General features: G+C 46.4%; 13 non-coding genes across 13 annotated transcripts; all 13 read left to right on the top strand.

The window, feature by feature from the left end:
- The first annotated feature begins 1,001 nt into the window (after window positions 1-1,001).
- Window positions 1,002-1,192, top strand: LOC142267583 (U2 spliceosomal RNA). The gene has a single exon (XR_012733434.1). It is a non-coding gene; the product is annotated as a U2 spliceosomal RNA (small nuclear RNA).
- Window positions 1,193-2,579: 1,387 nt separating this feature from the next.
- On the top strand, window positions 2,580-2,770 carry LOC142267582 (U2 spliceosomal RNA). Its single transcript, XR_012733433.1, has one exon. It is a non-coding gene; the product is annotated as a U2 spliceosomal RNA (small nuclear RNA).
- A 1,387-nt stretch (window positions 2,771-4,157) lies between these two features.
- LOC142267580 (U2 spliceosomal RNA) lies at window positions 4,158-4,348 on the top strand. The gene has a single exon (XR_012733431.1). It is a non-coding gene; the product is annotated as a U2 spliceosomal RNA (small nuclear RNA).
- Window positions 4,349-5,735: 1,387 nt separating this feature from the next.
- LOC142267579 (U2 spliceosomal RNA) lies at window positions 5,736-5,926 on the top strand. Its single transcript, XR_012733430.1, has one exon. It is a non-coding gene; the product is annotated as a U2 spliceosomal RNA (small nuclear RNA).
- A 1,387-nt stretch (window positions 5,927-7,313) lies between these two features.
- LOC142267578 (U2 spliceosomal RNA) lies at window positions 7,314-7,504 on the top strand. Its single transcript, XR_012733429.1, has one exon. It is a non-coding gene; the product is annotated as a U2 spliceosomal RNA (small nuclear RNA).
- Window positions 7,505-8,891: 1,387 nt separating this feature from the next.
- LOC142267577 (U2 spliceosomal RNA) lies at window positions 8,892-9,082 on the top strand. Its single transcript, XR_012733428.1, has one exon. It is a non-coding gene; the product is annotated as a U2 spliceosomal RNA (small nuclear RNA).
- Window positions 9,083-10,469: 1,387 nt separating this feature from the next.
- LOC142267576 (U2 spliceosomal RNA) lies at window positions 10,470-10,660 on the top strand. Its single transcript, XR_012733427.1, has one exon. It is a non-coding gene; the product is annotated as a U2 spliceosomal RNA (small nuclear RNA).
- Window positions 10,661-12,047: 1,387 nt separating this feature from the next.
- Window positions 12,048-12,238, top strand: LOC142267656 (U2 spliceosomal RNA). The gene has a single exon (XR_012733496.1). It is a non-coding gene; the product is annotated as a U2 spliceosomal RNA (small nuclear RNA).
- Window positions 12,239-13,625: 1,387 nt separating this feature from the next.
- LOC142267655 (U2 spliceosomal RNA) lies at window positions 13,626-13,816 on the top strand. The gene has a single exon (XR_012733495.1). It is a non-coding gene; the product is annotated as a U2 spliceosomal RNA (small nuclear RNA).
- A 1,387-nt stretch (window positions 13,817-15,203) lies between these two features.
- Window positions 15,204-15,394, top strand: LOC142267654 (U2 spliceosomal RNA). The gene has a single exon (XR_012733494.1). It is a non-coding gene; the product is annotated as a U2 spliceosomal RNA (small nuclear RNA).
- A 1,387-nt stretch (window positions 15,395-16,781) lies between these two features.
- Window positions 16,782-16,972, top strand: LOC142267653 (U2 spliceosomal RNA). The gene has a single exon (XR_012733493.1). It is a non-coding gene; the product is annotated as a U2 spliceosomal RNA (small nuclear RNA).
- Window positions 16,973-18,359: 1,387 nt separating this feature from the next.
- LOC142267651 (U2 spliceosomal RNA) lies at window positions 18,360-18,550 on the top strand. The gene has a single exon (XR_012733492.1). It is a non-coding gene; the product is annotated as a U2 spliceosomal RNA (small nuclear RNA).
- Window positions 18,551-19,937: 1,387 nt separating this feature from the next.
- Window positions 19,938-20,128, top strand: LOC142267649 (U2 spliceosomal RNA). The gene has a single exon (XR_012733490.1). It is a non-coding gene; the product is annotated as a U2 spliceosomal RNA (small nuclear RNA).
- The last annotated feature ends 104 nt before the right edge of the window (window positions 20,129-20,232 follow it).

The raw sequence follows: 20,232 nt of genomic DNA, 5'->3' as shown, positions 1-20,232 counted from the left end.
TTATTCCTATCATGCATTGGTTTTTGGGGTTTTCTTTGAGTAATGATGATCTCTTTAGTAGTCTGTTGGCGCCCTCTCCTGGAGGAATAGTTTGCTTGCTCTTGGACATTCTAAAAGAGAGGTCATGATAGACATTGAGCTTCTGAGCTCAATTGGGGACAGTCATGGGTGATGAATGTTTGCAACCTACTGCGAAGCCTCATACCGCAATATAAGGAACGTCAAATACTAAGAAAGGGCGGCCTATGAAAGAATTACTACTTTCAATAAGTACACTTAAACGGCTAATTGGGAATAGAAAAACTGTAAAAAGCCCTCTGAGAAAGCCCCCCTCTAACCTTTGATAGTAAGCTTTTCTGTAGTCTGCCTGTTGATGTATTTTCCGTTTGAACTGTGCACAACATGAAGAGACGGAACACTGGCGGCTTGTCACAATGCCCCCCGATGACATCACAATAGCGCTGCTGCCTAGAAAACAAGCTGCGCAGAAGAAGTTGTTCTTTGGGTGGGAGGGTGGGCTAGTGGAAGGAGGGGGCAATCTCTTTTTTTCCCGGGTGGTAGGGGGATGACAGGAGAAGGGAAGCGGGTGGTGAGAAAGGTACAGAGGGCAGGGTTTGGGGGCTGGGAAGGAAAGGGAAAAGATTAGGGTTTGGGGATGATGAAAGGGCTTTCTACGGGTAAGGATGGCAAAGGGTGGCAGTGACGGAAAGTCAGGCAACCTGTCCTGTCCGTCTTTTTGTATCGTGAATTGGAAAGACTGCAAGGGGGAGGGGAGTTGCTTGCGCCCTAAAGGAGGAGTTATTCAGATTCATTGCAGTGGGCGGCGGCTGCAAAACGCACCATTCTTCTTGTTTTGGCTCTGCAAAGCAGCCTTTTCAAGGGTTGGCTTGGGTGACAAAATGTCTTGTGTAGGCGTGGGTTTGTCTCCCTCTCGCTCTCTCTCCCTAAGATGTGTCCGGCATAGGCCAGGGTGCCACTCGAGGCCCAAACCAATTCTGGTTATCGCTTCTCGGCCTTTTGGCTAAGATCAAGTGTAGTATCTGTTCTTATCAGTTTAATATCTGATACGTCCCCTATCTGGGGACCATATATTAAATGGATTTTTAGAACAGGGAGATGGAAAAAGAGCTTGCTCTGTCCACTCCACGCATTGACCTGGTATTGCAGTACCTCCAGGAACGGTGCACCCCTTCTTAACCCAGTTTCCAAAAGCAGAACTCAATTCACCTGATTCATATTAGCCCGATTTAATGAATTGGAAGAAAGCATACGTCTTCATATGCACCTCAATTTGGCCCATTCACTTTTCACACTTCCTCCTTTTGTTTTTTATCTTTCACACTTTTGACTTTCTTTATTCATCCAAATAGCAAACTCATCACCACTCAACCTGACCAACTCGGCTATGTCCCCGTGCTGCAGTTCTCTGTCTTATCTAGATCATTTGCAATTGAATGGAATAGATCCCTTTTGGACAAAGTGGATTCACCTGCTGCTGCAGTGACCACAGGTGTGATAACATCTAGAATTGGCATCTGGTGCGATCTCTCCGCTTCCACTCCAAAGAAAGTTACCTGTTTATTCCTATCATGCATTGGTTTTTGGGGTTTTCTTTGAGTAATGATGATCTCTTTAGTAGTCTGTTGGCGCCCTCTCCTGGAGGAATAGTTTGCTTGCTCTTGGACATTCTAAAAGAGAGGTCATGATAGACATTGAGCTTCTGAGCTCAATTGGGGACAGTCATGGGTGATGAATGTTTGCAACCTACTGCGAAGCCTCATACCGCAATATAAGGAACGTCAAATACTAAGAAAGGGCGGCCTATGAAAGAATTACTACTTTCAATAAGTACACTTAAACGGCTAATTGGGAATAGAAAAACTGTAAAAAGCCCTCTGAGAAAGCCCCCCTCTAACCTTTGATAGTAAGCTTTTCTGTAGTCTGCCTGTTGATGTATTTTCCGTTTGAACTGTGCACAACATGAAGAGACGGAACACTGGCGGCTTGTCACAATGCCCCCCGATGACATCACAATAGCGCTGCTGCCTAGAAAACAAGCTGCGCAGAAGAAGTTGTTCTTTGGGTGGGAGGGTGGGCTAGTGGAAGGAGGGGGCAATCTCTTTTTTTCCCGGGTGGTAGGGGGATGACAGGAGAAGGGAAGCGGGTGGTGAGAAAGGTACAGAGGGCAGGGTTTGGGGGCTGGGAAGGAAAGGGAAAAGATTAGGGTTTGGGGATGATGAAAGGGCTTTCTACGGGTAAGGATGGCAAAGGGTGGCAGTGACGGAAAGTCAGGCAACCTGTCCTGTCCGTCTTTTTGTATCGTGAATTGGAAAGACTGCAAGGGGGAGGGGAGTTGCTTGCGCCCTAAAGGAGGAGTTATTCAGATTCATTGCAGTGGGCGGCGGCTGCAAAACGCACCATTCTTCTTGTTTTGGCTCTGCAAAGCAGCCTTTTCAAGGGTTGGCTTGGGTGACAAAATGTCTTGTGTAGGCGTGGGTTTGTCTCCCTCTCGCTCTCTCTCCCTAAGATGTGTCCGGCATAGGCCAGGGTGCCACTCGAGGCCCAAACCAATTCTGGTTATCGCTTCTCGGCCTTTTGGCTAAGATCAAGTGTAGTATCTGTTCTTATCAGTTTAATATCTGATACGTCCCCTATCTGGGGACCATATATTAAATGGATTTTTAGAACAGGGAGATGGAAAAAGAGCTTGCTCTGTCCACTCCACGCATTGACCTGGTATTGCAGTACCTCCAGGAACGGTGCACCCCTTCTTAACCCAGTTTCCAAAAGCAGAACTCAATTCACCTGATTCATATTAGCCCGATTTAATGAATTGGAAGAAAGCATACGTCTTCATATGCACCTCAATTTGGCCCATTCACTTTTCACACTTCCTCCTTTTGTTTTTTATCTTTCACACTTTTGACTTTCTTTATTCATCCAAATAGCAAACTCATCACCACTCAACCTGACCAACTCGGCTATGTCCCCGTGCTGCAGTTCTCTGTCTTATCTAGATCATTTGCAATTGAATGGAATAGATCCCTTTTGGACAAAGTGGATTCACCTGCTGCTGCAGTGACCACAGGTGTGATAACATCTAGAATTGGCATCTGGTGCGATCTCTCCGCTTCCACTCCAAAGAAAGTTACCTGTTTATTCCTATCATGCATTGGTTTTTGGGGTTTTCTTTGAGTAATGATGATCTCTTTAGTAGTCTGTTGGCGCCCTCTCCTGGAGGAATAGTTTGCTTGCTCTTGGACATTCTAAAAGAGAGGTCATGATAGACATTGAGCTTCTGAGCTCAATTGGGGACAGTCATGGGTGATGAATGTTTGCAACCTACTGCGAAGCCTCATACCGCAATATAAGGAACGTCAAATACTAAGAAAGGGCGGCCTATGAAAGAATTACTACTTTCAATAAGTACACTTAAACGGCTAATTGGGAATAGAAAAACTGTAAAAAGCCCTCTGAGAAAGCCCCCCTCTAACCTTTGATAGTAAGCTTTTCTGTAGTCTGCCTGTTGATGTATTTTCCGTTTGAACTGTGCACAACATGAAGAGACGGAACACTGGCGGCTTGTCACAATGCCCCCCGATGACATCACAATAGCGCTGCTGCCTAGAAAACAAGCTGCGCAGAAGAAGTTGTTCTTTGGGTGGGAGGGTGGGCTAGTGGAAGGAGGGGGCAATCTCTTTTTTTCCCGGGTGGTAGGGGGATGACAGGAGAAGGGAAGCGGGTGGTGAGAAAGGTACAGAGGGCAGGGTTTGGGGGCTGGGAAGGAAAGGGAAAAGATTAGGGTTTGGGGATGATGAAAGGGCTTTCTACGGGTAAGGATGGCAAAGGGTGGCAGTGACGGAAAGTCAGGCAACCTGTCCTGTCCGTCTTTTTGTATCGTGAATTGGAAAGACTGCAAGGGGGAGGGGAGTTGCTTGCGCCCTAAAGGAGGAGTTATTCAGATTCATTGCAGTGGGCGGCGGCTGCAAAACGCACCATTCTTCTTGTTTTGGCTCTGCAAAGCAGCCTTTTCAAGGGTTGGCTTGGGTGACAAAATGTCTTGTGTAGGCGTGGGTTTGTCTCCCTCTCGCTCTCTCTCCCTAAGATGTGTCCGGCATAGGCCAGGGTGCCACTCGAGGCCCAAACCAATTCTGGTTATCGCTTCTCGGCCTTTTGGCTAAGATCAAGTGTAGTATCTGTTCTTATCAGTTTAATATCTGATACGTCCCCTATCTGGGGACCATATATTAAATGGATTTTTAGAACAGGGAGATGGAAAAAGAGCTTGCTCTGTCCACTCCACGCATTGACCTGGTATTGCAGTACCTCCAGGAACGGTGCACCCCTTCTTAACCCAGTTTCCAAAAGCAGAACTCAATTCACCTGATTCATATTAGCCCGATTTAATGAATTGGAAGAAAGCATACGTCTTCATATGCACCTCAATTTGGCCCATTCACTTTTCACACTTCCTCCTTTTGTTTTTTATCTTTCACACTTTTGACTTTCTTTATTCATCCAAATAGCAAACTCATCACCACTCAACCTGACCAACTCGGCTATGTCCCCGTGCTGCAGTTCTCTGTCTTATCTAGATCATTTGCAATTGAATGGAATAGATCCCTTTTGGACAAAGTGGATTCACCTGCTGCTGCAGTGACCACAGGTGTGATAACATCTAGAATTGGCATCTGGTGCGATCTCTCCGCTTCCACTCCAAAGAAAGTTACCTGTTTATTCCTATCATGCATTGGTTTTTGGGGTTTTCTTTGAGTAATGATGATCTCTTTAGTAGTCTGTTGGCGCCCTCTCCTGGAGGAATAGTTTGCTTGCTCTTGGACATTCTAAAAGAGAGGTCATGATAGACATTGAGCTTCTGAGCTCAATTGGGGACAGTCATGGGTGATGAATGTTTGCAACCTACTGCGAAGCCTCATACCGCAATATAAGGAACGTCAAATACTAAGAAAGGGCGGCCTATGAAAGAATTACTACTTTCAATAAGTACACTTAAACGGCTAATTGGGAATAGAAAAACTGTAAAAAGCCCTCTGAGAAAGCCCCCCTCTAACCTTTGATAGTAAGCTTTTCTGTAGTCTGCCTGTTGATGTATTTTCCGTTTGAACTGTGCACAACATGAAGAGACGGAACACTGGCGGCTTGTCACAATGCCCCCCGATGACATCACAATAGCGCTGCTGCCTAGAAAACAAGCTGCGCAGAAGAAGTTGTTCTTTGGGTGGGAGGGTGGGCTAGTGGAAGGAGGGGGCAATCTCTTTTTTTCCCGGGTGGTAGGGGGATGACAGGAGAAGGGAAGCGGGTGGTGAGAAAGGTACAGAGGGCAGGGTTTGGGGGCTGGGAAGGAAAGGGAAAAGATTAGGGTTTGGGGATGATGAAAGGGCTTTCTACGGGTAAGGATGGCAAAGGGTGGCAGTGACGGAAAGTCAGGCAACCTGTCCTGTCCGTCTTTTTGTATCGTGAATTGGAAAGACTGCAAGGGGGAGGGGAGTTGCTTGCGCCCTAAAGGAGGAGTTATTCAGATTCATTGCAGTGGGCGGCGGCTGCAAAACGCACCATTCTTCTTGTTTTGGCTCTGCAAAGCAGCCTTTTCAAGGGTTGGCTTGGGTGACAAAATGTCTTGTGTAGGCGTGGGTTTGTCTCCCTCTCGCTCTCTCTCCCTAAGATGTGTCCGGCATAGGCCAGGGTGCCACTCGAGGCCCAAACCAATTCTGGTTATCGCTTCTCGGCCTTTTGGCTAAGATCAAGTGTAGTATCTGTTCTTATCAGTTTAATATCTGATACGTCCCCTATCTGGGGACCATATATTAAATGGATTTTTAGAACAGGGAGATGGAAAAAGAGCTTGCTCTGTCCACTCCACGCATTGACCTGGTATTGCAGTACCTCCAGGAACGGTGCACCCCTTCTTAACCCAGTTTCCAAAAGCAGAACTCAATTCACCTGATTCATATTAGCCCGATTTAATGAATTGGAAGAAAGCATACGTCTTCATATGCACCTCAATTTGGCCCATTCACTTTTCACACTTCCTCCTTTTGTTTTTTATCTTTCACACTTTTGACTTTCTTTATTCATCCAAATAGCAAACTCATCACCACTCAACCTGACCAACTCGGCTATGTCCCCGTGCTGCAGTTCTCTGTCTTATCTAGATCATTTGCAATTGAATGGAATAGATCCCTTTTGGACAAAGTGGATTCACCTGCTGCTGCAGTGACCACAGGTGTGATAACATCTAGAATTGGCATCTGGTGCGATCTCTCCGCTTCCACTCCAAAGAAAGTTACCTGTTTATTCCTATCATGCATTGGTTTTTGGGGTTTTCTTTGAGTAATGATGATCTCTTTAGTAGTCTGTTGGCGCCCTCTCCTGGAGGAATAGTTTGCTTGCTCTTGGACATTCTAAAAGAGAGGTCATGATAGACATTGAGCTTCTGAGCTCAATTGGGGACAGTCATGGGTGATGAATGTTTGCAACCTACTGCGAAGCCTCATACCGCAATATAAGGAACGTCAAATACTAAGAAAGGGCGGCCTATGAAAGAATTACTACTTTCAATAAGTACACTTAAACGGCTAATTGGGAATAGAAAAACTGTAAAAAGCCCTCTGAGAAAGCCCCCCTCTAACCTTTGATAGTAAGCTTTTCTGTAGTCTGCCTGTTGATGTATTTTCCGTTTGAACTGTGCACAACATGAAGAGACGGAACACTGGCGGCTTGTCACAATGCCCCCCGATGACATCACAATAGCGCTGCTGCCTAGAAAACAAGCTGCGCAGAAGAAGTTGTTCTTTGGGTGGGAGGGTGGGCTAGTGGAAGGAGGGGGCAATCTCTTTTTTTCCCGGGTGGTAGGGGGATGACAGGAGAAGGGAAGCGGGTGGTGAGAAAGGTACAGAGGGCAGGGTTTGGGGGCTGGGAAGGAAAGGGAAAAGATTAGGGTTTGGGGATGATGAAAGGGCTTTCTACGGGTAAGGATGGCAAAGGGTGGCAGTGACGGAAAGTCAGGCAACCTGTCCTGTCCGTCTTTTTGTATCGTGAATTGGAAAGACTGCAAGGGGGAGGGGAGTTGCTTGCGCCCTAAAGGAGGAGTTATTCAGATTCATTGCAGTGGGCGGCGGCTGCAAAACGCACCATTCTTCTTGTTTTGGCTCTGCAAAGCAGCCTTTTCAAGGGTTGGCTTGGGTGACAAAATGTCTTGTGTAGGCGTGGGTTTGTCTCCCTCTCGCTCTCTCTCCCTAAGATGTGTCCGGCATAGGCCAGGGTGCCACTCGAGGCCCAAACCAATTCTGGTTATCGCTTCTCGGCCTTTTGGCTAAGATCAAGTGTAGTATCTGTTCTTATCAGTTTAATATCTGATACGTCCCCTATCTGGGGACCATATATTAAATGGATTTTTAGAACAGGGAGATGGAAAAAGAGCTTGCTCTGTCCACTCCACGCATTGACCTGGTATTGCAGTACCTCCAGGAACGGTGCACCCCTTCTTAACCCAGTTTCCAAAAGCAGAACTCAATTCACCTGATTCATATTAGCCCGATTTAATGAATTGGAAGAAAGCATACGTCTTCATATGCACCTCAATTTGGCCCATTCACTTTTCACACTTCCTCCTTTTGTTTTTTATCTTTCACACTTTTGACTTTCTTTATTCATCCAAATAGCAAACTCATCACCACTCAACCTGACCAACTCGGCTATGTCCCCGTGCTGCAGTTCTCTGTCTTATCTAGATCATTTGCAATTGAATGGAATAGATCCCTTTTGGACAAAGTGGATTCACCTGCTGCTGCAGTGACCACAGGTGTGATAACATCTAGAATTGGCATCTGGTGCGATCTCTCCGCTTCCACTCCAAAGAAAGTTACCTGTTTATTCCTATCATGCATTGGTTTTTGGGGTTTTCTTTGAGTAATGATGATCTCTTTAGTAGTCTGTTGGCGCCCTCTCCTGGAGGAATAGTTTGCTTGCTCTTGGACATTCTAAAAGAGAGGTCATGATAGACATTGAGCTTCTGAGCTCAATTGGGGACAGTCATGGGTGATGAATGTTTGCAACCTACTGCGAAGCCTCATACCGCAATATAAGGAACGTCAAATACTAAGAAAGGGCGGCCTATGAAAGAATTACTACTTTCAATAAGTACACTTAAACGGCTAATTGGGAATAGAAAAACTGTAAAAAGCCCTCTGAGAAAGCCCCCCTCTAACCTTTGATAGTAAGCTTTTCTGTAGTCTGCCTGTTGATGTATTTTCCGTTTGAACTGTGCACAACATGAAGAGACGGAACACTGGCGGCTTGTCACAATGCCCCCCGATGACATCACAATAGCGCTGCTGCCTAGAAAACAAGCTGCGCAGAAGAAGTTGTTCTTTGGGTGGGAGGGTGGGCTAGTGGAAGGAGGGGGCAATCTCTTTTTTTCCCGGGTGGTAGGGGGATGACAGGAGAAGGGAAGCGGGTGGTGAGAAAGGTACAGAGGGCAGGGTTTGGGGGCTGGGAAGGAAAGGGAAAAGATTAGGGTTTGGGGATGATGAAAGGGCTTTCTACGGGTAAGGATGGCAAAGGGTGGCAGTGACGGAAAGTCAGGCAACCTGTCCTGTCCGTCTTTTTGTATCGTGAATTGGAAAGACTGCAAGGGGGAGGGGAGTTGCTTGCGCCCTAAAGGAGGAGTTATTCAGATTCATTGCAGTGGGCGGCGGCTGCAAAACGCACCATTCTTCTTGTTTTGGCTCTGCAAAGCAGCCTTTTCAAGGGTTGGCTTGGGTGACAAAATGTCTTGTGTAGGCGTGGGTTTGTCTCCCTCTCGCTCTCTCTCCCTAAGATGTGTCCGGCATAGGCCAGGGTGCCACTCGAGGCCCAAACCAATTCTGGTTATCGCTTCTCGGCCTTTTGGCTAAGATCAAGTGTAGTATCTGTTCTTATCAGTTTAATATCTGATACGTCCCCTATCTGGGGACCATATATTAAATGGATTTTTAGAACAGGGAGATGGAAAAAGAGCTTGCTCTGTCCACTCCACGCATTGACCTGGTATTGCAGTACCTCCAGGAACGGTGCACCCCTTCTTAACCCAGTTTCCAAAAGCAGAACTCAATTCACCTGATTCATATTAGCCCGATTTAATGAATTGGAAGAAAGCATACGTCTTCATATGCACCTCAATTTGGCCCATTCACTTTTCACACTTCCTCCTTTTGTTTTTTATCTTTCACACTTTTGACTTTCTTTATTCATCCAAATAGCAAACTCATCACCACTCAACCTGACCAACTCGGCTATGTCCCCGTGCTGCAGTTCTCTGTCTTATCTAGATCATTTGCAATTGAATGGAATAGATCCCTTTTGGACAAAGTGGATTCACCTGCTGCTGCAGTGACCACAGGTGTGATAACATCTAGAATTGGCATCTGGTGCGATCTCTCCGCTTCCACTCCAAAGAAAGTTACCTGTTTATTCCTATCATGCATTGGTTTTTGGGGTTTTCTTTGAGTAATGATGATCTCTTTAGTAGTCTGTTGGCGCCCTCTCCTGGAGGAATAGTTTGCTTGCTCTTGGACATTCTAAAAGAGAGGTCATGATAGACATTGAGCTTCTGAGCTCAATTGGGGACAGTCATGGGTGATGAATGTTTGCAACCTACTGCGAAGCCTCATACCGCAATATAAGGAACGTCAAATACTAAGAAAGGGCGGCCTATGAAAGAATTACTACTTTCAATAAGTACACTTAAACGGCTAATTGGGAATAGAAAAACTGTAAAAAGCCCTCTGAGAAAGCCCCCCTCTAACCTTTGATAGTAAGCTTTTCTGTAGTCTGCCTGTTGATGTATTTTCCGTTTGAACTGTGCACAACATGAAGAGACGGAACACTGGCGGCTTGTCACAATGCCCCCCGATGACATCACAATAGCGCTGCTGCCTAGAAAACAAGCTGCGCAGAAGAAGTTGTTCTTTGGGTGGGAGGGTGGGCTAGTGGAAGGAGGGGGCAATCTCTTTTTTTCCCGGGTGGTAGGGGGATGACAGGAGAAGGGAAGCGGGTGGTGAGAAAGGTACAGAGGGCAGGGTTTGGGGGCTGGGAAGGAAAGGGAAAAGATTAGGGTTTGGGGATGATGAAAGGGCTTTCTACGGGTAAGGATGGCAAAGGGTGGCAGTGACGGAAAGTCAGGCAACCTGTCCTGTCCGTCTTTTTGTATCGTGAATTGGAAAGACTGCAAGGGGGAGGGGAGTTGCTTGCGCCCTAAAGGAGGAGTTATTCAGATTCATTGCAGTGGGCGGCGGCTGCAAAACGCACCATTCTTCTTGTTTTGGCTCTGCAAAGCAGCCTTTTCAAGGGTTGGCTTGGGTGACAAAATGTCTTGTGTAGGCGTGGGTTTGTCTCCCTCTCGCTCTCTCTCCCTAAGATGTGTCCGGCATAGGCCAGGGTGCCACTCGAGGCCCAAACCAATTCTGGTTATCGCTTCTCGGCCTTTTGGCTAAGATCAAGTGTAGTATCTGTTCTTATCAGTTTAATATCTGATACGTCCCCTATCTGGGGACCATATATTAAATGGATTTTTAGAACAGGGAGATGGAAAAAGAGCTTGCTCTGTCCACTCCACGCATTGACCTGGTATTGCAGTACCTCCAGGAACGGTGCACCCCTTCTTAACCCAGTTTCCAAAAGCAGAACTCAATTCACCTGATTCATATTAGCCCGATTTAATGAATTGGAAGAAAGCATACGTCTTCATATGCACCTCAATTTGGCCCATTCACTTTTCACACTTCCTCCTTTTGTTTTTTATCTTTCACACTTTTGACTTTCTTTATTCATCCAAATAGCAAACTCATCACCACTCAACCTGACCAACTCGGCTATGTCCCCGTGCTGCAGTTCTCTGTCTTATCTAGATCATTTGCAATTGAATGGAATAGATCCCTTTTGGACAAAGTGGATTCACCTGCTGCTGCAGTGACCACAGGTGTGATAACATCTAGAATTGGCATCTGGTGCGATCTCTCCGCTTCCACTCCAAAGAAAGTTACCTGTTTATTCCTATCATGCATTGGTTTTTGGGGTTTTCTTTGAGTAATGATGATCTCTTTAGTAGTCTGTTGGCGCCCTCTCCTGGAGGAATAGTTTGCTTGCTCTTGGACATTCTAAAAGAGAGGTCATGATAGACATTGAGCTTCTGAGCTCAATTGGGGACAGTCATGGGTGATGAATGTTTGCAACCTACTGCGAAGCCTCATACCGCAATATAAGGAACGTCAAATACTAAGAAAGGGCGGCCTATGAAAGAATTACTACTTTCAATAAGTACACTTAAACGGCTAATTGGGAATAGAAAAACTGTAAAAAGCCCTCTGAGAAAGCCCCCCTCTAACCTTTGATAGTAAGCTTTTCTGTAGTCTGCCTGTTGATGTATTTTCCGTTTGAACTGTGCACAACATGAAGAGACGGAACACTGGCGGCTTGTCACAATGCCCCCCGATGACATCACAATAGCGCTGCTGCCTAGAAAACAAGCTGCGCAGAAGAAGTTGTTCTTTGGGTGGGAGGGTGGGCTAGTGGAAGGAGGGGGCAATCTCTTTTTTTCCCGGGTGGTAGGGGGATGACAGGAGAAGGGAAGCGGGTGGTGAGAAAGGTACAGAGGGCAGAGTTTGGGGGCTGGGAAGGAAAGGGAAAAGATTAGGGTTTGGGGATGATGAAAGGGCTTTCTACGGGTAAGGATGGCAAAGGGTGGCAGTGACGGAAAGTCAGGCAACCTGTCCTGTCCGTCTTTTTGTATCGTGAATTGGAAAGACTGCAAGGGGGAGGGGAGTTGCTTGCGCCCTAAAGGAGGAGTTATTCAGATTCATTGCAGTGGGCGGCGGCTGCAAAACGCACCATTCTTCTTGTTTTGGCTCTGCAAAGCAGCCTTTTCAAGGGTTGGCTTGGGTGACAAAATGTCTTGTGTAGGCGTGGGTTTGTCTCCCTCTCGCTCTCTCTCCCTAAGATGTGTCCGGCATAGGCCAGGGTGCCACTCGAGGCCCAAACCAATTCTGGTTATCGCTTCTCGGCCTTTTGGCTAAGATCAAGTGTAGTATCTGTTCTTATCAGTTTAATATCTGATACGTCCCCTATCTGGGGACCATATATTAAATGGATTTTTAGAACAGGGAGATGGAAAAAGAGCTTGCTCTGTCCACTCCACGCATTGACCTGGTATTGCAGTACCTCCAGGAACGGTGCACCCCTTCTTAACCCAGTTTCCAAAAGCAGAACTCAATTCACCTGATTCATATTAGCCCGATTTAATGAATTGGAAGAAAGCATACGTCTTCATATGCACCTCAATTTGGCCCATTCACTTTTCACACTTCCTCCTTTTGTTTTTTATCTTTCACACTTTTGACTTTCTTTATTCATCCAAATAGCAAACTCATCACCACTCAACCTGACCAACTCGGCTATGTCCCCGTGCTGCAGTTCTCTGTCTTATCTAGATCATTTGCAATTGAATGGAATAGATCCCTTTTGGACAAAGTGGATTCACCTGCTGCTGCAGTGACCACAGGTGTGATAACATCTAGAATTGGCATCTGGTGCGATCTCTCCGCTTCCACTCCAAAGAAAGTTACCTGTTTATTCCTATCATGCATTGGTTTTTGGGGTTTTCTTTGAGTAATGATGATCTCTTTAGTAGTCTGTTGGCGCCCTCTCCTGGAGGAATAGTTTGCTTGCTCTTGGACATTCTAAAAGAGAGGTCATGATAGACATTGAGCTTCTGAGCTCAATTGGGGACAGTCATGGGTGATGAATGTTTGCAACCTACTGCGAAGCCTCATACCGCAATATAAGGAACGTCAAATACTAAGAAAGGGCGGCCTATGAAAGAATTACTACTTTCAATAAGTACACTTAAACGGCTAATTGGGAATAGAAAAACTGTAAAAAGCCCTCTGAGAAAGCCCCCCTCTAACCTTTGATAGTAAGCTTTTCTGTAGTCTGCCTGTTGATGTATTTTCCGTTTGAACTGTGCACAACATGAAGAGACGGAACACTGGCGGCTTGTCACAATGCCCCCCGATGACATCACAATAGCGCTGCTGCCTAGAAAACAAGCTGCGCAGAAGAAGTTGTTCTTTGGGTGGGAGGGTGGGCTAGTGGAAGGAGGGGGCAATCTCTTTTTTTCCCGGGTGGTAGGGGGATGACAGGAGAAGGGAAGCGGGTGGTGAGAAAGGTACAGAGGGCAGGGTTTGGGGGCTGGGAAGGAAAGGGAAAAGATTAGGGTTTGGGGATGATGAAAGGGCTTTCTACGGGTAAGGATGGCAAAGGGTGGCAGTGACGGAAAGTCAGGCAACCTGTCCTGTCCGTCTTTTTGTATCGTGAATTGGAAAGACTGCAAGGGGGAGGGGAGTTGCTTGCGCCCTAAAGGAGGAGTTATTCAGATTCATTGCAGTGGGCGGCGGCTGCAAAACGCACCATTCTTCTTGTTTTGGCTCTGCAAAGCAGCCTTTTCAAGGGTTGGCTTGGGTGACAAAATGTCTTGTGTAGGCGTGGGTTTGTCTCCCTCTCGCTCTCTCTCCCTAAGATGTGTCCGGCATAGGCCAGGGTGCCACTCGAGGCCCAAACCAATTCTGGTTATCGCTTCTCGGCCTTTTGGCTAAGATCAAGTGTAGTATCTGTTCTTATCAGTTTAATATCTGATACGTCCCCTATCTGGGGACCATATATTAAATGGATTTTTAGAACAGGGAGATGGAAAAAGAGCTTGCTCTGTCCACTCCACGCATTGACCTGGTATTGCAGTACCTCCAGGAACGGTGCACCCCTTCTTAACCCAGTTTCCAAAAGCAGAACTCAATTCACCTGATTCATATTAGCCCGATTTAATGAATTGGAAGAAAGCATACGTCTTCATATGCACCTCAATTTGGCCCATTCACTTTTCACACTTCCTCCTTTTGTTTTTTATCTTTCACACTTTTGACTTTCTTTATTCATCCAAATAGCAAACTCATCACCACTCAACCTGACCAACTCGGCTATGTCCCCGTGCTGCAGTTCTCTGTCTTATCTAGATCATTTGCAATTGAATGGAATAGATCCCTTTTGGACAAAGTGGATTCACCTGCTGCTGCAGTGACCACAGGTGTGATAACATCTAGAATTGGCATCTGGTGCGATCTCTCCGCTTCCACTCCAAAGAAAGTTACCTGTTTATTCCTATCATGCATTGGTTTTTGGGGTTTTCTTTGAGTAATGATGATCTCTTTAGTAGTCTGTTGGCGCCCTCTCCTGGAGGAATAGTTTGCTTGCTCTTGGACATTCTAAAAGAGAGGTCATGATAGACATTGAGCTTCTGAGCTCAATTGGGGACAGTCATGGGTGATGAATGTTTGCAACCTACTGCGAAGCCTCATACCGCAATATAAGGAACGTCAAATACTAAGAAAGGGCGGCCTATGAAAGAATTACTACTTTCAATAAGTACACTTAAACGGCTAATTGGGAATAGAAAAACTGTAAAAAGCCCTCTGAGAAAGCCCCCCTCTAACCTTTGATAGTAAGCTTTTCTGTAGTCTGCCTGTTGATGTATTTTCCGTTTGAACTGTGCACAACATGAAGAGACGGAACACTGGCGGCTTGTCACAATGCCCCCCGATGACATCACAATAGCGCTGCTGCCTAGAAAACAAGCTGCGCAGAAGAAGTTGTTCTTTGGGTGGGAGGGTGGGCTAGTGGAAGGAGGGGGCAATCTCTTTTTTTCCCGGGTGGTAGGGGGATGACAGGAGAAGGGAAGCGGGTGGTGAGAAAGGTACAGAGGGCAGGGTTTGGGGGCTGGGAAGGAAAGGGAAAAGATTAGGGTTTGGGGATGATGAAAGGGCTTTCTACGGGTAAGGATGGCAAAGGGTGGCAGTGACGGAAAGTCAGGCAACCTGTCCTGTCCGTCTTTTTGTATCGTGAATTGGAAAGACTGCAAGGGGGAGGGGAGTTGCTTGCGCCCTAAAGGAGGAGTTATTCAGATTCATTGCAGTGGGCGGCGGCTGCAAAACGCACCATTCTTCTTGTTTTGGCTCTGCAAAGCAGCCTTTTCAAGGGTTGGCTTGGGTGACAAAATGTCTTGTGTAGGCGTGGGTTTGTCTCCCTCTCGCTCTCTCTCCCTAAGATGTGTCCGGCATAGGCCAGGGTGCCACTCGAGGCCCAAACCAATTCTGGTTATCGCTTCTCGGCCTTTTGGCTAAGATCAAGTGTAGTATCTGTTCTTATCAGTTTAATATCTGATACGTCCCCTATCTGGGGACCATATATTAAATGGATTTTTAGAACAGGGAGATGGAAAAAGAGCTTGCTCTGTCCACTCCACGCATTGACCTGGTATTGCAGTACCTCCAGGAACGGTGCACCCCTTCTTAACCCAGTTTCCAAAAGCAGAACTCAATTCACCTGATTCATATTAGCCCGATTTAATGAATTGGAAGAAAGCATATGTCTTCATATGCACCTCAATTTGGCCCATTCACTTTTCACACTTCCTCCTTTTGTTTTTTATCTTTCACACTTTTGACTTTCTTTATTCATCCAAATAGCAAACTCATCACCACTCAACCTGACCAACTCGGCTATGTCCCCGTGCTGCAGTTCTCTGTCTTATCTAGATCATTTGCAATTGAATGGAATAGATCCCTTTTGGACAAAGTGGATTCACCTGCTGCTGCAGTGACCACAGGTGTGATAACATCTAGAATTGGCATCTGGTGCGATCTCTCCGCTTCCACTCCAAAGAAAGTTACCTGTTTATTCCTATCATGCATTGGTTTTTGGGGTTTTCTTTGAGTAATGATGATCTCTTTAGTAGTCTGTTGGCGCCCTCTCCTGGAGGAATAGTTTGCTTGCTCTTGGACATTCTAAAAGAGAGGTCATGATAGACATTGAGCTTCTGAGCTCAATTGGGGACAGTCATGGGTGATGAATGTTTGCAACCTACTGCGAAGCCTCATACCGCAATATAAGGAACGTCAAATACTAAGAAAGGGCGGCCTATGAAAGAATTACTACTTTCAATAAGTACACTTAAACGGCTAATTGGGAATAGAAAAACTGTAAAAAGCCCTCTGAGAAAGCCCCCCTCTAACCTTTGATAGTAAGCTTTTCTGTAGTCTGCCTGTTGATGTATTTTCCGTTTGAACTGTGCACAACATGAAGAGACGGAACACTGGCGGCTTGTCACAATGCCCCCCGATGACATCACAATAGCGCTGCTGCCTAGAAAACAAGCTGCGCAGAAGAAGTTGTTCTTTGGGTGGGAGGGTGGGCTAGTGGAAGGAGGGGGCAATCTCTTTTTTTCCCGGGTGGTAGGGGGATGACAGGAGAAGGGAAGCGGGTGGTGAGAAAGGTACAGAGGGCAGGGTTTGGGGGCTGGGAAGGAAAGGGAAAAGATTAGGGTTTGGGGATGATGAAAGGGCTTTCTACGGGTAAGGATGGCAAAGGGTGGCAGTGACGGAAAGTCAGGCAACCTGTCCTGTCCGTCTTTTTGTATCGTGAATTGGAAAGACTGCAAGGGGGAGGGGAGTTGCTTGCGCCCTAAAGGAGGAGTTATTCAGATTCATTGCAGTGGGCGGCGGCTGCAAAACGCACCATTCTTCTTGTTTTGGCTCTGCAAAGCAGCCTTTTCAAGGGTTGGCTTGGGTGACAAAATGTCTTGTGTAGGCGTGGGTTTGTCTCCCTCTCGCTCTCTCTCCCTAAGATGTGTCCGGCATAGGCCAGGGTGCCACTCGAGGCCCAAACCAATTCTGGTTATCGCTTCTCGGCCTTTTGGCTAAGATCAAGTGTAGTATCTGTTCTTATCAGTTTAATATCTGATACGTCCCCTATCTGGGGACCATATATTAAATGGATTTTTAGAACAGGGAGATGGAAAAAGAGCTTGCTCTGTCCACTCCACGCATTGACCTGGTATTGCAGTACCTCCAGGAACGGTGCACCCCTTCTTAACCCAGTTTCCAAAAGCAGAACTCAATTCACCTGATTCATATTAGCCCGATTTAATGAATTGGAAGAAAGCATACGTCTTCATATGCACCTCAATTTGGCCCATTCACTTTTCACACTTCCTCCTTTTGTTTTTTATCTTTCACACTTTTGACTTTCTTTATTCATCCAAATAGCAAACTCATCACCACTCAACCTGACCAACTCGGCTATGTCCCCGTGCTGCAGTTCTCTGTCTTATCTAGATTATTTGCAATTGAATGGAATAGATCCCTTTTGGACAAAGTGGATTCACCTGCTGCTGCAGTGACCACAGGTGTGATAACATCTAGAATTGGCATCTGGTGCGATCTCTCCGCTTCCACTCCAAAGAAAGTTACCTGTTTATTCCTATCATGCATTGGTTTTTGGGGTTTTCTTTGAGTAATGATGATCTCTTTAGTAGTCTGTTGGCGCCCTCTCCTGGAGGAATAGTTTGCTTGCTCTTGGACATTCTAAAAGAGAGGTCATGATAGACATTGAGCTTCTGAGCTCAATTGGGGACAGTCATGGGTGATGAATGTTTGCAACCTACTGCGAAGCCTCATACCGCAATATAAGGAACGTCAAATACTAAGAAAGGGCGGCCTATGAAAGAATTACTACTTTCAATAAGTACACTTAAACGGCTAATTGGGAATAGAAAAACTGTAAAAAGCCCTCTGAGAAAGCCCCCCTCTAACCTTTGATAGTAAGCTTTTCTGTAGTCTGCCTGTTGATGTATTTTCCGTTTGAACTGTGCACAACATGAAGAGACGGAACACTGGCGGCTTGTCACAATGCCCCCCGATGACATCACAATAGCGCTGCTGCCTAGAAAACAAGCTGCGCAGAAGAAGTTGTTCTTTGGGTGGGAGGGTGGGCTAGTGGAAGGAGGGGGCAATCTCTTTTTTTCCCGGGTGGTAGGGGGATGACAGGAGAAGGGAAGCGGGTGGTGAGAAAGGTACAGAGGGCAGGGTTTGGGGGCTGGGAAGGAAAGGGAAAAGATTAGGGTTTGGGGATGATGAAAGGGCTTTCTACGGGTAAGGATGGCAAAGGGTGGCAGTGACGGAAAGTCAGGCAACCTGTCCTGTCCGTCTTTTTGTATCGTGAATTGGAAAGACTGCAAGGGGGAGGGGAGTTGCTTGCGCCCTAAAGGAGGAGTTATTCAGATTCATTGCAGTGGGCGGCGGCTGCAAAACGCACCATTCTTCTTGTTTTGGCTCTGCAAAGCAGCCTTTTCAAGGGTTGGCTTGGGTGACAAAATGTCTTGTGTAGGCGTGGGTTTGTCTCCCTCTCGCTCTCTCTCCCTAAGATGTGTCCGGCATAGGCCAGGGTGCCACTCGAGGCCCAAACCAATTCTGGTTATCGCTTCTCGGCCTTTTGGCTAAGATCAAGTGTAGTATCTGTTCTTATCAGTTTAATATCTGATACGTCCCCTATCTGGGGACCATATATTAAATGGATTTTTAGAACAGGGAGATGGAAAAAGAGCTTGCTCTGTCCACTCCACGCATTGACCTGGTATTGCAGTACCTCCAGGAACGGTGCACCCCTTCTTAACCCAGTTTCCAAAAGCAGAACTCAATTCACCTGATTCATATTAGCCCGATTTAATGAATTGGAAGAAAGCATACGTCTTCATATGCACCTCAATTTGGCCCATTCACTTTTCACACTTCCTCCTTTTGTTTTTTATCTTTCACACTTTTGACTTTCTTTATTCATCCAAATAGCAAACTCATCACCACTCAACCTGACCAACTCGGCTATGTCCCCGTGCTGCAGTTCTCTGTCTTATCTAGATCATTTGCAATTGAATGGAATAGATCCCTTTTGGACAAAGTGGATTCACCTGCTGCTGCAGTGACCACAGGTGTGATAACATCTAGAATTGGCATCTGGTGCGATCTCTCCGCTTCCACTCCAAAGAAAGTTACCTGTTTATTCCTATCATGCATTGGTTTTTGGGGTTTTCTTTGAGTAATGATGATCTCTTTAGTAGTCTGTTGGCGCCCTCTCCTGGAGGAATAGTTTGCTTGCTCTTGGACATTCTAAAAGAGAGGTCATGATAGACATTGAGCTTCTGAGCTCAATTGGGGACAGTCATGGGTGATGAATGTTTGCAACCTACTGCGAAGCCTCATACCGCAATATAAGGAACGTCAAATACTAAGAAAGGGCGGCCTATGAAAGAATTACTACTTTCAATAAGTACACTTAAACGGCTAATTGGGAATAGAAAAACTGTAAAAAGCCCTCTGAGAAAGCCCCCCTCTAACCTTTGATAGTAAGCTTTTCTGTAGTCTGCCTGTTGATGTATTTTCCGTTTGAACTGTGCACAACATGAAGAGACGGAACACTGGCGGCTTGTCACAATGCCCCCCGATGACATCACAATAGCGCTGCTGCCTAGAAAACAAGCTGCGCAGAAGAAGTTGTTCTTTGGGTGGGAGGGTGGGCTAGTGGAAGGAGGGGGCAATCTCTTTTTTTCCCGGGTGGTAGGGGGATGACAGGAGAAGGGAAGCGGGTGGTGAGAAAGGTACAGAGGGCAGGGTTTGGGGGCTGGGAAGGAAAGGGAAAAGATTAGGGTTTGGGGATGATGAAAGGGCTTTCTACGGGTAAGGATGGCAAAGGGTGGCAGTGACGGAAAGTCAGGCAACCTGTCCTGTCCGTCTTTTTGTATCGTGAATTGGAAAGACTGCAAGGGGGAGGGGAGTTGCTTGCGCCCTAAAGGAGGAGTTATTCAGATTCATTGCAGTGGGCGGCGGCTGCAAAACGCACCATTCTTCTTGTTTTGGCTCTGCAAAGCAGCCTTTTCAAGGGTTGGCTTGGGTGACAAAATGTCTTGTGTAGGCGTGGGTTTGTCTCCCTCTCGCTCTCTCTCCCTAAGATGTGTCCGGCATAGGCCAGGGTGCCACTCGAGGCCCAAACCAATTCTGGTTATCGCTTCTCGGCCTTTTGGCTAAGATCAAGTGTAGTATCTGTTCTTATCAGTTTAATATCTGATACGTCCCCTATCTGGGGACCATATATTAAATGGATTTTTAGAACAGGGAGATGGAAAAAGAGCTTGCTCTGTCCACTCCACGCATTGACCTGGTATTGCAGTACCTCCAGGAACGGTGCACCCCTTCTTAACCCAGTTTCCAAAAGCAGAACTCAATTCACCTGATTCATATTAGCCCGATTTAATGAATTGGAAGAAAGCATACGTCTTCATATGCACCTCAATTTGGC

The sequence above is a fragment of the Anomaloglossus baeobatrachus genome, unplaced genomic scaffold (genome assembly GCF_048569485.1).
Source record: "Anomaloglossus baeobatrachus isolate aAnoBae1 unplaced genomic scaffold, aAnoBae1.hap1 Scaffold_2961, whole genome shotgun sequence".
In the NCBI taxonomy this organism is placed as follows: domain Eukaryota; kingdom Metazoa; phylum Chordata; class Amphibia; order Anura; family Aromobatidae; genus Anomaloglossus; species Anomaloglossus baeobatrachus.
This window is presented reverse-complemented; position numbering and strand designations above follow the sequence as displayed.